Source organism: Galeopterus variegatus, unplaced genomic scaffold (assembly GCF_000696425.1).
Source record: "Galeopterus variegatus unplaced genomic scaffold, G_variegatus-3.0.2 Scaffold1040, whole genome shotgun sequence".
NCBI lineage: Eukaryota > Metazoa > Chordata > Mammalia > Dermoptera > Cynocephalidae > Galeopterus > Galeopterus variegatus.
The window spans coordinates 162,219-175,946 of record NW_007727151.1 but is presented as its reverse complement, the minus strand read 5'-3'; the positions used below and the strand labels follow the sequence as shown (position 1 = coordinate 175,946).

The following is a 13,728-nucleotide window of genomic DNA, read 5'->3' as shown; positions in this document are numbered from 1 at the left end:
GCTGCGGGCTGGGGCTCCGCTCCCTGGAGCGAGCCCGCGCGTTCTTCCGGGCGAGGTTCCCGCACGGCCGGGCCTAGCGTGAGTATTCTCCACCCGCGGTGTCCCCCGCAGGCCGCAGCGCCCGTTTATATCCGGTGGGAGGCTCCCTCGGGCAGAGGGCTCTGCTTGGGGGCGGGGAGCTCGCGTGCGCGCCGAATCTCACCTCCTGCTCGAGGCTTCCCTTCTGCCGAGCGTCCCCGCGGGGTAGACACGGTGACCCAGGGCGCCGCTCTCTGCGCTCCGGGAGCTCGGGGTAGCGAGGCGTGGAGGTGCCTGGCCCCGTGGGGGCTTTGTGTGCAGTTGGGGCCCGCGGCCCTGGTGGCTCTGGTTCTCACACTGCAGTCGGGGAAGGGGCTCGTGGAGAGACCCAGCCGCGGAGGGAGCCGTGCCCACCGTCTACCCCAGGAGAGGGAGGGCCCGGCAAGGCGATGCTCGGGTCGCCCGGGCTCGGGGGCGCGAGGGCAGCGGGTCAGGCGCTGTGAAACGCGGCGAGAGCGACGGCCCTTGAGTCGGGAGCGCTTGGTCAGGGCCGAGCCGAGGTGTCTGGACCCTGTCCCACCCCTCAGCCGCGTGTGGACCCCAGCCCACCTCAGAGACGGTCGCGCCCTCCGACCCCTCGCCTCGATTTCAATTCCCAGCAAAAGTGTGTGCCGTTGTGTGGTGGTCACGGAGAAGGAGACCCAAAGGCCTAGCCCTGGATCCTGGATGGGATTCGAATTTGAAAATAGATTTTCCTGCTCCTGTCGCGGGTCCTTGTCTTCTGGCCGCCCCCAGCCCCGCCCACGAGACGTCCAGGCAACTTTCATTCTCTTCCTAAGTTAAAGCACAAGCAGGATTGAGGCCCTTGAGCTCACGCGCATCGTACCCCTCCATCCCCTATGCTCAAAGCCGGCCTTGGTCTTTCTTAGTTTCTTAGTCTTTGTCACGTTAATACATCATGTCAATCTGGGGCAGGTATGTCTCCACGCCCGCGGTTTTGACAGCAATCATCATACCAAGCTATTATGAAGTGTGATGTCAGTGCGTTCTGGAAGGACGGTTAATATATAAACCAGTTCTTGACGTGGTATCTTACAAGGAAACATCTGAGGCCATCAGTAAGAGGCATTTTAACTCGCACGCTAAAAATATTTTGTTTGGTTGACATCTTTCAAAATGCTGAAAGAGGTAGTAGTATTTATCATTTCATAGGTATTTATCGATGTACCCACCAAAGTCCCCATAGGAAGGAGGAGGGTTTTGTCTTATTCCTATCCTATCATATAAACTCGGGAACAAAAATGTTATGTAATCTACCAAATAACTTATAGTAAATCGGTGAGAGACGTCTATTTATGAGACCATGCATTTTTAAAAACTGGAATAATTGGAAAAATCAAATCCGAATCTAAGCAAATAGTTTAGGCTTGACGTTGTATAATAACCTGAAGCTGTACTTACATGGACCAAACCCTGTAGGAGGCTAAACTGTGGGAGTTAGTTTTACAGTGAACTCCATATGTGTTGGCCCAAGGTATGGTTTTCTTTTCTTCCATCCATCCATTTAATAAGTATTTACTTGTTATCCATTATATGTTCTCCACCTCACTTTGCCATTGAACAAGATCCTTATGGACATTTAATAAATCATTATTGAAACATACTATAAAATATGTATATTTTCTCTTGGCTCCAAGAAACTCAAAGAATATTATTTTGAAAGAGTTACAAACTCCTTTCATTTATACAAGCGAAAAATTGTGTTGACTACTTTCAAGCAGTAAGTCAAGGAGAGAAAATAAATTAGGAATTACGAAGTTTCTTTCAGTTCGTGCCCTATTTACAGTGCCATGTTTTTTTGTTTTCTCCTTAAAACTTTGTATATAAACAAAGTTGAAAGGACCTACATGATTGAAGGAGCTTATGTATTCTTTTAGTTATATTAGTATGCAAAGTTTTCCTACAAAAGTCTTGCTTCTTATACAATATGCTGGACTGGCTAGTTTTGTGCAAGTGAAAGCACTATATTTTCAGTTAAAATCAAAACCACGTACTTTTTCCCCCCAACGTGAAGTAAGAATTGCCTGCAGTTAAGTCAAGCAAACAAAATACATCCCAAGAAGCCATGGGTATATCTGGTTAAAATTACTTGGTTTAATAAAAATAGAAAAACATACCCAAAATGTTAATCTCAATTATTTATAATTTTAATTTTTCTTGGGTAATGCTTGAAATCATTCAAAACAATGCCTAGATCCTTGAATATCAAAACATTTTGTGTTAAATCTGCAAGATGCACCTACAGGATGTAAAATTTTGTGAAGTACAAAATTAGTGAAATATTATGTCAGGAATAATTTTATCCCTAACCCTAATATTATGCTGTATGGGTGAAACAATATAACCAAGATGTGACAGTAAAATAATATCTGTGTTTTAACAACTATACCAAAACTTACACTTAATATTTTAGTGTCCTCATCCAACTAGTCATCTTGGAAGCTGTCACTATTGCAATGATGCTTCCACTGCTGACATTGCTCAAACCTCTTTTGAAGCTGTTATTGGACACTGTTTTCAGAACCCACAGCAAAGCCTTGGAGGTGAAAAATCATGTTCCTTTAAAGTCCTTCAGTGCCCTGAAGAATAAGGTGGGTGATCAAGTCAGGTAATATAATTTGGGGTCAAAACAAGCTAAAAGACCATGAGATGTCTTTCTTGAGTGGCTTTTAAACTGGTTCTAAAGTCATTGTACTAACATATTTTGAGCAATGGCAGCACCATTGGAATAAGAGTAGTTGCCAAAGGACAGCTTTAGGAAAAGTGTTTGTTAGGAATAATACATTCTCTTTGTGAGTGAATTATTATAACAGTCATACACACGCATAGTACATCGGTAGGCACTGTACGGACATACTCGTATTACTTCAGAAAGTTATATTGTCAAGAATTTGGTTGGTTGATTCTGGATTTTATGAGAGTTCACAATTCTGGTATGACTTTAAAAGCAGTTAATTTCTAGAATACAGAATTAGGTGGGAAAAGCTTAAGATGTCATGACTAAAATGGGGATTGTCCTATATAGTCTCACAAAATTGGTGCTCCACATTCCTTGAAATATAAAAGAATCATACTCAGTTAAGAAATTAAATTTAACCTGTATTCTAGTGAGTGAGAAAGACATTTAAATATCCTAAAAACCTTAGTCATCCTTAGACTATAGGTGAGGTCTAACCTGTGAGCTAAAACACTTGTCATTTTTACTAATTGATTATGAATATAGATCCCCAAATATATATATTATATATATAATATTTATACAATATAATATATATACTATAATGCAGTATATATAATATGTATTGTTATATAATATATTAATAATATATACCATCTATATAATATATACAGTATGATATGTATATACTATAATACAGTATTATATATAATATATACAGTGTATATATACTGTAGTAGAACCACTGTGTCCTGTTATAAATTAATAATATGCTACCTATTGTACAACGTACAGAATCATTAAACTCCTAACCCAGTGAATTCAACTCTTATTATGATATTCAAGACCAGAATATGGGAAAGGGAGGTAGAAAGACACTGAAGAAAGAGGGAGAGGGAGAAAGATAGGTCATGGGGCTCAGAATTATAATTAGTTGAATTCATTTGAAGAAGGATTCACAAATGCTTTCCAAAAACCACCAGCAAACAATTTAAAATTTGAGGAAATAATTCAACTTCAGCTGAGGCTTTATGGAGAAAAGGAGAAAACATGTAATTAGCTGAGCAGGAATTTTCTGAGAGTTCAGGTCTAATACCTTTAGTATTATATAGAGGCCATAGGATCATTAGTGATTAGCAGGAATCCAGACCATAATGATCAGGAGAGATCAAGGCCATTGGACAAAGAAAGAGCTTTCCTGCTTAAACTGAATGTTGCAAATGCTGATGCTCTTTGGGGCAAGTCCCAAAATAAGTGCATCCCCCTCTTTATCTCCAGAGTTAGATTGGATATGGAGATTAACCATGATTGAACTAAAATAAAAAGCATGTCCTTATTTCAACCACTTATAAGGTCTGGAACTTTAAGTCTTGTCTGCTTTGATGAGCTTGGTTATTGCCCAGAAATTAGGGAAAGGGACATGCTGCGTCCATGATACAAGGGTTACACACCTAACTGTAAGGTCAGTGAACAACGTGGACAGATCCAATTCTAGACCATTTTTGAGGAAAGACCTTGGACCATTTGTTTATTATGTAAACAAAACAGCTTCTAAAATTTATGTTAGCAATTCAAGGGAGTCTCAGGTACCCAGCAAACCCTCCATAAATAATGGCTGTTGTGGAAAAACAAGTGACAATGATTTTAGCCTTTCTTTTGAAATGGATAGCCTAATCATCATGACTGTTCATCTTCTACAGATTTAAGAGTTATTCAAATATTTTAAAATTTGAGTCTAAATATTAACCTTGTATATAGTGTTTATAGCTTCAGGAGTGAGGCGGGAGACTTCTTAGTGTGGCCCAGGTAGTTGTAGTGGAAGTCTGGTGGTAGCTTGAAACCTATCTCTTTCAGATAGACATGTTCCTATCTTTAGATTTATAAGAAATTCACATATAGATCCAGAATACAGCAAAGATGGGATGCCCTGAGAATTGGGAAATATCATGTGGTAGAAGGAGTGCTGGACCAGGAGTGGGGATGAGGTTTGCCATGTACTGATTGTGTTACTTGAGGCAAATTTTAGTTTTCCTCATATAAAATGTATATAATAGTAATGTCCACTAGGTCTACATTACAAGGTAGTTTGAGCCTTGTCTGAGACTGAAGTAAATGAAAGGATTTGGTTTATTAAGCTCTGTGCATGTATAGGATTTTGTGCACAGCAACACAGGTTTTTTAGGTGAAGGTAAGGATTGTAACCCTTAAGCTGTCCAGACATTTAAACCAAAATATAAATAAAGATGGAAACCCACCTTGAGAACTTGGGAGAATAGAGTACTTTTAGCACAGATGCTAGAAACAAATGAATTAATATAGTCATTATTCCTCCTTTTTCATATTCGTAAGTGCCCTGTTGTTATTGCAAGAGGTTTTTGTTTGTTTGTTTGTTTGTTTGTTTGACACTTCCTGGAGACCTGTTGCAGGTAAAGAATCCTGATAACTCCCTTAATACTATCAAGCCCAAATTTGCAGCATTGACCTTGAAAGGACAATCACATTGTGTAGAAAATTGACCAAATTTCTAGGCATTGATTTTTGTACTCTCAAAGGTTCTTCTTTTCTTAGAGATTTTATTAGCCACCATTGCCAAGTTCATGTCTTACAGGAGAACAAGAAGCTGGCTTGAATTCTACATATTGGCTTAAAAGATCACTTATGAACAGTTTTTTTAAAAAAAAATAGTTGTTATTGTTCCCACAGTAGCAACCCATTTCTGCTGCAGAGAAAGCAACATACCCAACTCCCATCCTGCAGGCCATTTACAAAAATTAACACTTGTATCTTTCATTTTCTCCTACTTTCCTTTGTGTTTAAAAGGTACAGAGGATGCAGGGGGAAGGTCAGTTTGCCTCTCTATCTCACAGAAGCACTAGTACAGATGCAGACAGCATCAATGACTCCCACCAACACGGGGCACGGCTCCTAGAAAGGAGGGGAAAGTGGAATGTCCTAGGGTGCCCTAAAGTGGAACTATACTCATCCTTTCTTCAGTTGAGTTTCAGGATCTAACGTATTGAAGAGTGAAATCAATGCCTCTTGTCCAAAGTCATGCTGGGATGGGTGGTTTCTGGAGGTTTGTTGAGTACCCTCCACACAGTGACACTTCATAAATTCACATTATGTGAGGCGTGATGTCTTTGAGCCAGTACAATGTAGCTGGTAACAAAAGGGGGCATAAAATTCAGAAAGTCTGTGTTTGAATATCAGATCTGCTACTTCCTGAGTGACTTGAGCAAATTTCTTACTCTTGCTGACTGTTTCTTTATCTGCAAAATGGCAATAATAACAGTATTTACTTGTAAGGAATGTTGTGTATGAGGTGAGTGCTTAACAAATGGGAGCTATATTATTAGGCTCTGTAGAGTGAGGGAGGAATATAAAGAAATATAAAGCAAATTCCCATCTTCAAGGAGCTTACAGTCTGTTTGGGAGGGACTGGATAAAAAGAAAACTGACAATACGGGGTAGAAAATGGAAGTGCCAGTTGAGGGCTATGGATAAGAAAGGGTTCAGCAATGTGCCAAGGACTAGGATGATGGTGAAAGGTTTCAAGACAGAGGTGAGGGTTTCTCTCTGGATTTGCACATTGGGTGGAATTCAGATATGCAGAGTAGAATTGAGGAGGCATCCCAGGTAGCAAGGGGAAGGAGTGATCAAAGCACACAGTACAGCAGGGGTGGGAGTATACAGAGTGGAAAGTATACCAGCTTTTGAGCCAGACAGATAGGCATAAGAATTCTAGCTCTGCTGTCGATCTTGGTTGGACACGTACCTTAACTTCTTTAGGCTCAGTTTCTACAGCCTTAAAATGGGTATCATTATACCCATCTCTTAAATTGAAGGGATTAAATGAGTTGTTTGTAATGCCTAACATGGTGCCTGGCACCTTCAATAAAATAATTTATGTGATGTTTTCAGGGGATAATGACAGTTGTCTGCCTAAAGAGCTGTCTCGACTTGTGTAGGCAAGTAGAGGAAAACAAACCAAGAGAGGTCAATTAGTGCCTATGGGGATGATGGTGAGGAGGCTGGAAGGCCAATTTAAGGAGCTGGGGCTGTTATAGGCAATCAGAGCTATCAAGGTTTTCCAGTAAAGTTGGGGTTTAGGGTAGTTAATCTCAAGGCACTCTGATGGCCCTGTTGGAGGCAGGAAGAAACTCACTCGTGCATGTGTAAGGTGATCAGGTCTAGATTAGGATAGTGGTGGGTTACCAGACCTGGTTGATGTGGTCTTTTAAAAGTTTCATTTGTACAAACAGCTTAGGGCTCAGCAGTGTGCCATGAGGGGAGCTTTTTTGTTTGTTTTGTTTTGTTTATAGACTCCAATATTTAGTATCTCTTGTCCAGAATAGAACTATAATAGAGCCAAAACTTTGGAAAATTGAGCTCATTCAGTGTCCATGGACTATAAAAAGTTGGAAGGAACTTGATGTTAAATAAACCCTAGAACTTGCGTCAACTTATAAAATAGCCCTTTTTTGTTAATACAGATGGAGTGTGTGTCTGCCACTAGTTTTCAGGAAACACGTACAAATCATTTATAGCTGTATGGTATTTGAGGTTAGGATTGTAACAGCAAGAAGCATTGGGGTAAATGGGGAGGATGCTGCAAGCAAAATGGTAATTTTGATGACTTTATTTGTTGATAATGTAATTTGGATGAGAAAATTCTGTCCTCTCCCTGGGGTTTAGAAGTAATTTAATTAAAAATACAAGCCCAGGAAATAGTTTTGGATACTAGGGAATTCATTTATATAGTCTCACATTCTCTCCCTACCTCTCTCTTTTTCTGTCCATAGTAGTTTTGTATTAGGAAAATACATGGCAGATAATTTCATTTCTAAAGAAAATCACATTGATTATATGAACACCAGTTTTAAAAATGTTAGGAAATCCTAATTGTGATAGGCCTTAAACATAGTGAGTAGGAAACTATAACTGACCTACCACTGATTTCCTGAACTTTGCTGTTCTTTTTATTTGGCTGCGAGGGGCAATGTGGTGCTAATAGCTCTGGGGTGCCTGAACAGTGCATTGCTTCCCTTGGAAGGAGGATGCACATAAAAGGGGATTGTACGCAGTGGTTGACAAACAGGGAGGAGATAACTGGCAAAGGAAAAGGTAGGCCCTGTGAGGTTACAGGCAAAGCAAGCTGGCTTAGTTCTGCTGCTTCTGAGCAGGGGCAAGGGGTGGATTTCATTTCTCATTTTCTGAGTTGATTTAAATCATCTGCTGGGGTCAGGGAGGAAAGAAAGCATGATGCTATGAGGCTGATTGAGGTGCAAACATGCAGATTACATTCAGCTCCTGACACTCCTTTTCACTTCACTGGAAAGAGAAGACTGCATAAGAAACCCCATTCAAGGGCAGGGAGGGGAGAGAGCAAAGGACATCTCTCCACTTTTTAATGAAAGGTTTTATGAATATATATTGTTTTTGGATTTCTAGTATCCATGCCACCCTAACATCATCCAAAGTAGCCCCTGGCAGAAATCCTGGCCAGGGGATTTGGACCAGGGACAGGTAGTATTGGCAAGAGGGTCTTCAAGGGGCTGCTTGCATTAATTTTGCTGAAGGGACCTCATCAGAGACAAGCCTCCTCTCCCCTGTAGGTGTAGGGCCTTGGAGAGGGCCTCAATGTAGATTTCAGCCTTGCCCCCTCCTGCAACCTCTCTGCCTTCTGCTCTTGCATTGGGACGTCTCTTTCTCTCTTCCCCCTTTTCTCCATTAAATGAATTAATTACCAGGCGTTTAACTTTTTGCCGGATCCTTTCATTATGCCCAGGGTTGTTTCTGAGTGGCAAAGGGAAGTAATAACATTCGCAGTGAGGGGCAAATCCTGTTAATGAACAAATTAAAGTTCAAACAGTGATTCAAGTTCACAACCTCTCCGTGGCTCTTGTCTTTAATAAGAGTTATACATGTTACTTTCCTCGCTCTTTTCTCCTTTTTATTACTTTTTAAGCTTTTCATCAACACTGCCGGGGCATATTTGAGGCTCCCAACCTTTCAGCCCTGACAAGGATTCGAGCAGTTATAATCCCGTCTTAATTTGGCAACTTTTGTAAAACACATAAAGGCCCAGGGGTCACCTTTGGTCGCCAGGGCCCCGGGTGACCCCATAGCTTCCACCTCCCTCCAGGGCTGCGTGGGCTGCTCCTCTCCGTAGTCGTCTGTCTCTGGGTAGTCAGGATCAGATCACCCAATTTCTGGCCTTGGAGCACAGCCACGCAGGACCAGTCCGCCAGTGTTCGAGCTCTTCAACTCTTGCTTCTCCCGGTTTTCTCTCCAGCCGCTCTCTCTACCCAGCTGGTCTCAGGGATGGGGGGCGCGTGCTGGGCAGGGAGCCTCTGGACTACACGCTGAGAACCTTTACGGGGAAACGGGTTTGCGATAGGACGATAGGACGGATGCCTGACCCCGGTCCACCACCACTACCAAATGCTTCTCGCCTGCCTCGCTGAGGGCGCCTCGCCCTTTGCGTGCTGGGCAGGGAGCCTCTGGACTACACGCTGAGAACCTTTACGGGGAAACGGGTTTGCGATAGGACGATAGGACGGATGCCTGACCCCCGGTCCACCACCACTACCAAATGCTTCTCGCCTGCCTCGCTGAGGGCGCCTCGCCCTTTAGCCTTGACGCGAGCAGAGCCCGGGCCTAGCGAAGAGCCTGGGAGGGATCCGGTGCCCGCCTACTTCGCTTTCCCCGTCTTTTTTTTTTTTGTACTGTGGATTGCGTGGGGGGCTTTTCCACCTCCACGCTTGGCTTCTCACCATCATCCCCCTGAGCGTGGCAAGATATAATCACCATGACAACTGCAATCTATGAGCATACACATAATAGAGATGAAATAGACAAAAGATTAGCATGCCATGAAAAGTACAATAAGTTTCTTATTTAGCATTTAGATAACTGTCTTTCCTTCGGAGCAAGCTTCAAAGTTGAAGCCAGTTTAGACCAAGAGGATTAATTCTTTCTCCCGCATGCTTCATTGAATCTCTCATTACCAAACTTTGTCTGTATTGATGTAAGATTTGATTGAAGATTAGAGCATTTAGCAAATCTTGCTTTTCTGCATGTATCAGGTCCTTTCAAGCACGGATCGCGGTGCCCAGTGGTCAATACCCTTACTTTTATCCAGTGTCTGCTTCATTTAAACTTAATCAACTCCATCAATGAACTGGAACAGGGAAACGTCCCTGCGGTAAGAATGTTGTGCTTTTGTGGGATAATTCTTTGCTCTTTCCCTATCCTTTGGCGTTAAACCTAAAATTGCACTATGATGAACTTTTTTTTTAATCAATATGATAATGACAATTGGGCCTGAACACTCTGGTAGGACTTAGAGTAGCGCGGGATCTGGCTCCCATTACCAAAACAACTTCTCGTCCTGCGATAGTCCGGCTTCTTTTGTGTGGCTTTAATACCTTTTCTTCCCTGACATTGAATATTGCTCAAGCTGGAAAATGATGCATCTTTGTAGGGAAGGCTCATATGTCACAGCCAGAAAGTGAAGCAGACCGATTGGTTGTGTGAATTATCTGACTTGCTACAGTGAATTATTTGCACTGTTTCCCTACCTAGTCAACAAGTTCCTGAGGTATAGTAGAGATCAATCAAAACTGACAGCCCGCGTGTGAAGGCTTTACTGTGTAAATCTGGCGCACTCATCCTGGCCATGCCGGCCCTGGCATCTGTATATCATTTTTATACTGCTACCAGTAGAGCAATTTCAAAAGTATTTGCAAGGAAAATGCGTGTCCCCATCTGTTCCTGGAAGCATAAATGTGCCACCTTCAGAGGGTTTTCACTGGTAATCATATCTTTAATGATCAACAGACTAGTGATATATACCTTTCCATAAAATGGGGTTTTCTTCACTTTATTGTGATTGGCTAGAATAAATAGCTTTTCCATATGTTAGGGAGATAAAATACAAGATTAGCAGAGGTCGTTTGTTGGATAGTAAACAAAAGAAACACTTCATTCCAAATAATCTTTGAAAAGAACAACAAAATTAAGTTGCAATAAGAGTACCTAAGGCCTCACATCAGGAAACAGACCTTGTTCCTCCTTAGAAAAAGAGCCGTTTAAGAGCAGAAATCGAGAGTCTTCTAGGGGACTCTGGTGGCTTATTTTCCGAGTTGGGGGAGGGAGGGGGCAGGGTGGGGAAGGAGAGGCTGGAGTAATACTTGTTTCTTCTGCTTTTGTTGTAGGGTCGTATTTCCTTTCCCTTATTTTACCCGCTATTTGGCCGCCCCCACTGCAGCACCCCAGGTAAACTGGTAGGTGGTGTGTTCAGAAAGCAGGAAAATGACACCCTCCTGAATTTCTCTTCAGGCCTTTCAAGGAGAAGGGGGTTGTTCACGTACTTTAAAATACAGGTTGGATTCCTCCGCGTTAGATTTCTCTTCTCTATTGAAAAGGGAGAGCTTGGAGGGCGGGGCAGAGTTCCCGGCTCTAAGTGAAATTCCAAAGCCTAGTGAAAGCTTTGGGATAAGCAAGACCCGCCGCCTAAGAACCCCCAGGAAGTGTTCATACTGATCTAATCCCACCCGTACGGGTTCCGTTCTGCAGACGTGATCAAGTCCTGACCACCATCCCCTTCCTCCCCCAAACCCACGCACGTACTCTCCCCGCCCGGCGCCATGTGCCCTTTTTTTTGAGATGCAGCCACCCTCAGTTTTGCTGGGCCGTCTTGGCGAAATTTGGAAGCATCTCTTCCAGGGTATTGACTCCAGACGTTTCGAGGCAGCGACGGCGCACGGTCTCCAATTCTATTTTGTTTCCAGGGACAGAGGTCCTCCTGTTCCGCAAAAGACTGACATAAGCAACAGAATATCAGAATCTGAACAATGCCTTCAGCCTTCGCACTCTCCAGAAAAATAGATTTGAGCTATGTGGACCTTCTCCGTACAAGTCAGATATTGAGAACGAGTGGGGCAGGTTCTCTCTAAACATTGAGAACAGACCCCAGTCAGTAGGTTATGGTTACTCTGGCTCTGTATTCTTTCCTGTTATGTATTGATACTTATTTTTTCCGTGGGATAATGGGGAAAAGTTACACCTTTTCTGTATATCCCCCTGTCCTGCATGTTCCACAGAATTCTCTGCCCTCTCCAAATGCCTGCTGCTCTCACTGCAGCAGGAGTGTGTGGGTGTTGGTTTCGAAGTGGAAATATGGTCTGCATGCAGGTCCTAAGCATCTTTGACCTAATTATATCTTAGGCATAATTTGTATTAGCATCTTAGACCTAATTTGTATTAATTTCCTCGCCCCAGTGAGGCTTGGGAATAACTGACAGGACAGTAGAAAAACAGCTGACCCGAGGCACATGGCCAGTAAAAGATGGGTAAGCCGCCATGGAAAGATTTTCTTTTTAAATTTAAATTTTTAAAATTTTAAATTTCCCCTTAATATTAGAAACATCATGTCCCATGTTGCACATAAGCAGGCATAGACTTGCAAGGCTAGATTTACAAGTAGATCATCACACTTTACCTGACCTGAAACCAGGTTAACTATAGTATTGCAATTAAGACTAAAAGAAAAGGAAGTCAGACTTGTGGTTTCCACTGTTGTGTTGTGATGCACTGCAGGGTTTCAGTGAATTTGCTTACCACAAAGAAATCCTGGCATGTGTTGGATATGTTACATGATTAGTATTCAGTTTTAAAAGTGAAGTTTCCTGATTTCTATGTATTTAAATTTGATACCCATTTGGTATTGAATTTCTGTGTTACTTGTTTTCATGAAATGAAAAGAAGTAAAAAACCTCACCAACTGGTTTTGTGTGGAAGAGGTAAATCCGTGACGTTTGCTCCTTCCCTTATCTAGGAAGATGAGGCCAACACTGCTAAAGCTGGGACCATTTCACATTCCGTGCTCCGTGCCTGGAGGATCCTGTGTAACCTACAAACCTCTGCCAGCAACGTTGCAGTCCATGCTGGAGTGGAGTACACCTGCGGAATTCGCCTTTGGGGCTCATGTTGGCTGACGCTCAACCATAGTACTTGAGGCATCCAAGGAGTGTCCCAGGCACCCAGGTTTTCCTAAACCCTAGATGGGAGCCATTTACAGTAGTCCTTTGCTGCTTCACAATCACAGAACTTGTACACATGCACATCCATTGCAGAGTTGGAAGTCTTGGCAACTACAGGAGAAGGACTGAAAATTTAAAAAATGAACACACCATGTTCAGGGTGAAAATTACCTACATGGACAATGCTGTCTCTTCCCCTTCACAGTCTTGCTGCCACCAGGCAGACTCAGTCAGCCCGTGCTTATTTCACTGATAATGTACTTAATCTCATAAGCTACTAAGATATCTGTATGTAAGAAATATAATTTGTTAACCAATTTTATGAAAACAAAAACCCCTCTTACCTTAGAAGAAAATATTTAACCTAAATTCTAATTCAGATATTTGAAAGCAGAGATAGTCTGAGAAAGTGTTAACTTGCAATATTGCCTCGTGATTGTAATATGCGTAAGTATATAGTAGTATTCCCCTTAACAAGACAGAGATGAGCAGGCAGTATGGTGTGCTGGAAAGAAACTCAGTTTTTAAAAAAATTAACTTAAGGAAACAGCCTGCTTGGTTAATGAAAATAAACTCAATTGGTAGTTAAGGAGAAATTAACTTTTAAATTTGATATCAATTAACAACCCTTAAATTACTGATAAAATGGCACCTGGGTTTTAAAAATGCCAAGTTGTTTAAAGTTATAAGAAAATGAAAAATTGGGGGAGTTGAAGTTTATGTTTTGTTCTCCCTCGCTCTAAACAGTATAGTGGTAATACTTTTGGTCACTCCAGGCTTTTATTGGGGATTTTCATCTTGTTCCAGAAGGAAATAGCAGGAAAGTAACTTGCATGGTTAATAGCCTCAGTCTAAAGAACGTTTTTTCCAGGGAGAATTTTTACAGTCACCCTTGTGAACACTGTTAAGGGATGTGTTTTAGTTTTA

General features: G+C 42.1%; 1 long non-coding RNA gene across 1 annotated transcript in view; it reads left to right on the top strand.

Annotated features, from left to right (window-relative positions):
* Nucleotides 1-40: 40 nt before the first annotated feature.
* LOC103591866 overlaps nucleotides 41-13,728 on the top strand; it is an 18,318-nt gene continuing 4,630 nt past the window's right edge. Inside the window, exon 1 of the long non-coding RNA XR_550621.1 lies at nucleotides 41-78. This is a non-coding gene — a long non-coding RNA (uncharacterized LOC103591866). The remainder of the gene's footprint in view (nucleotides 79-13,728) is intronic.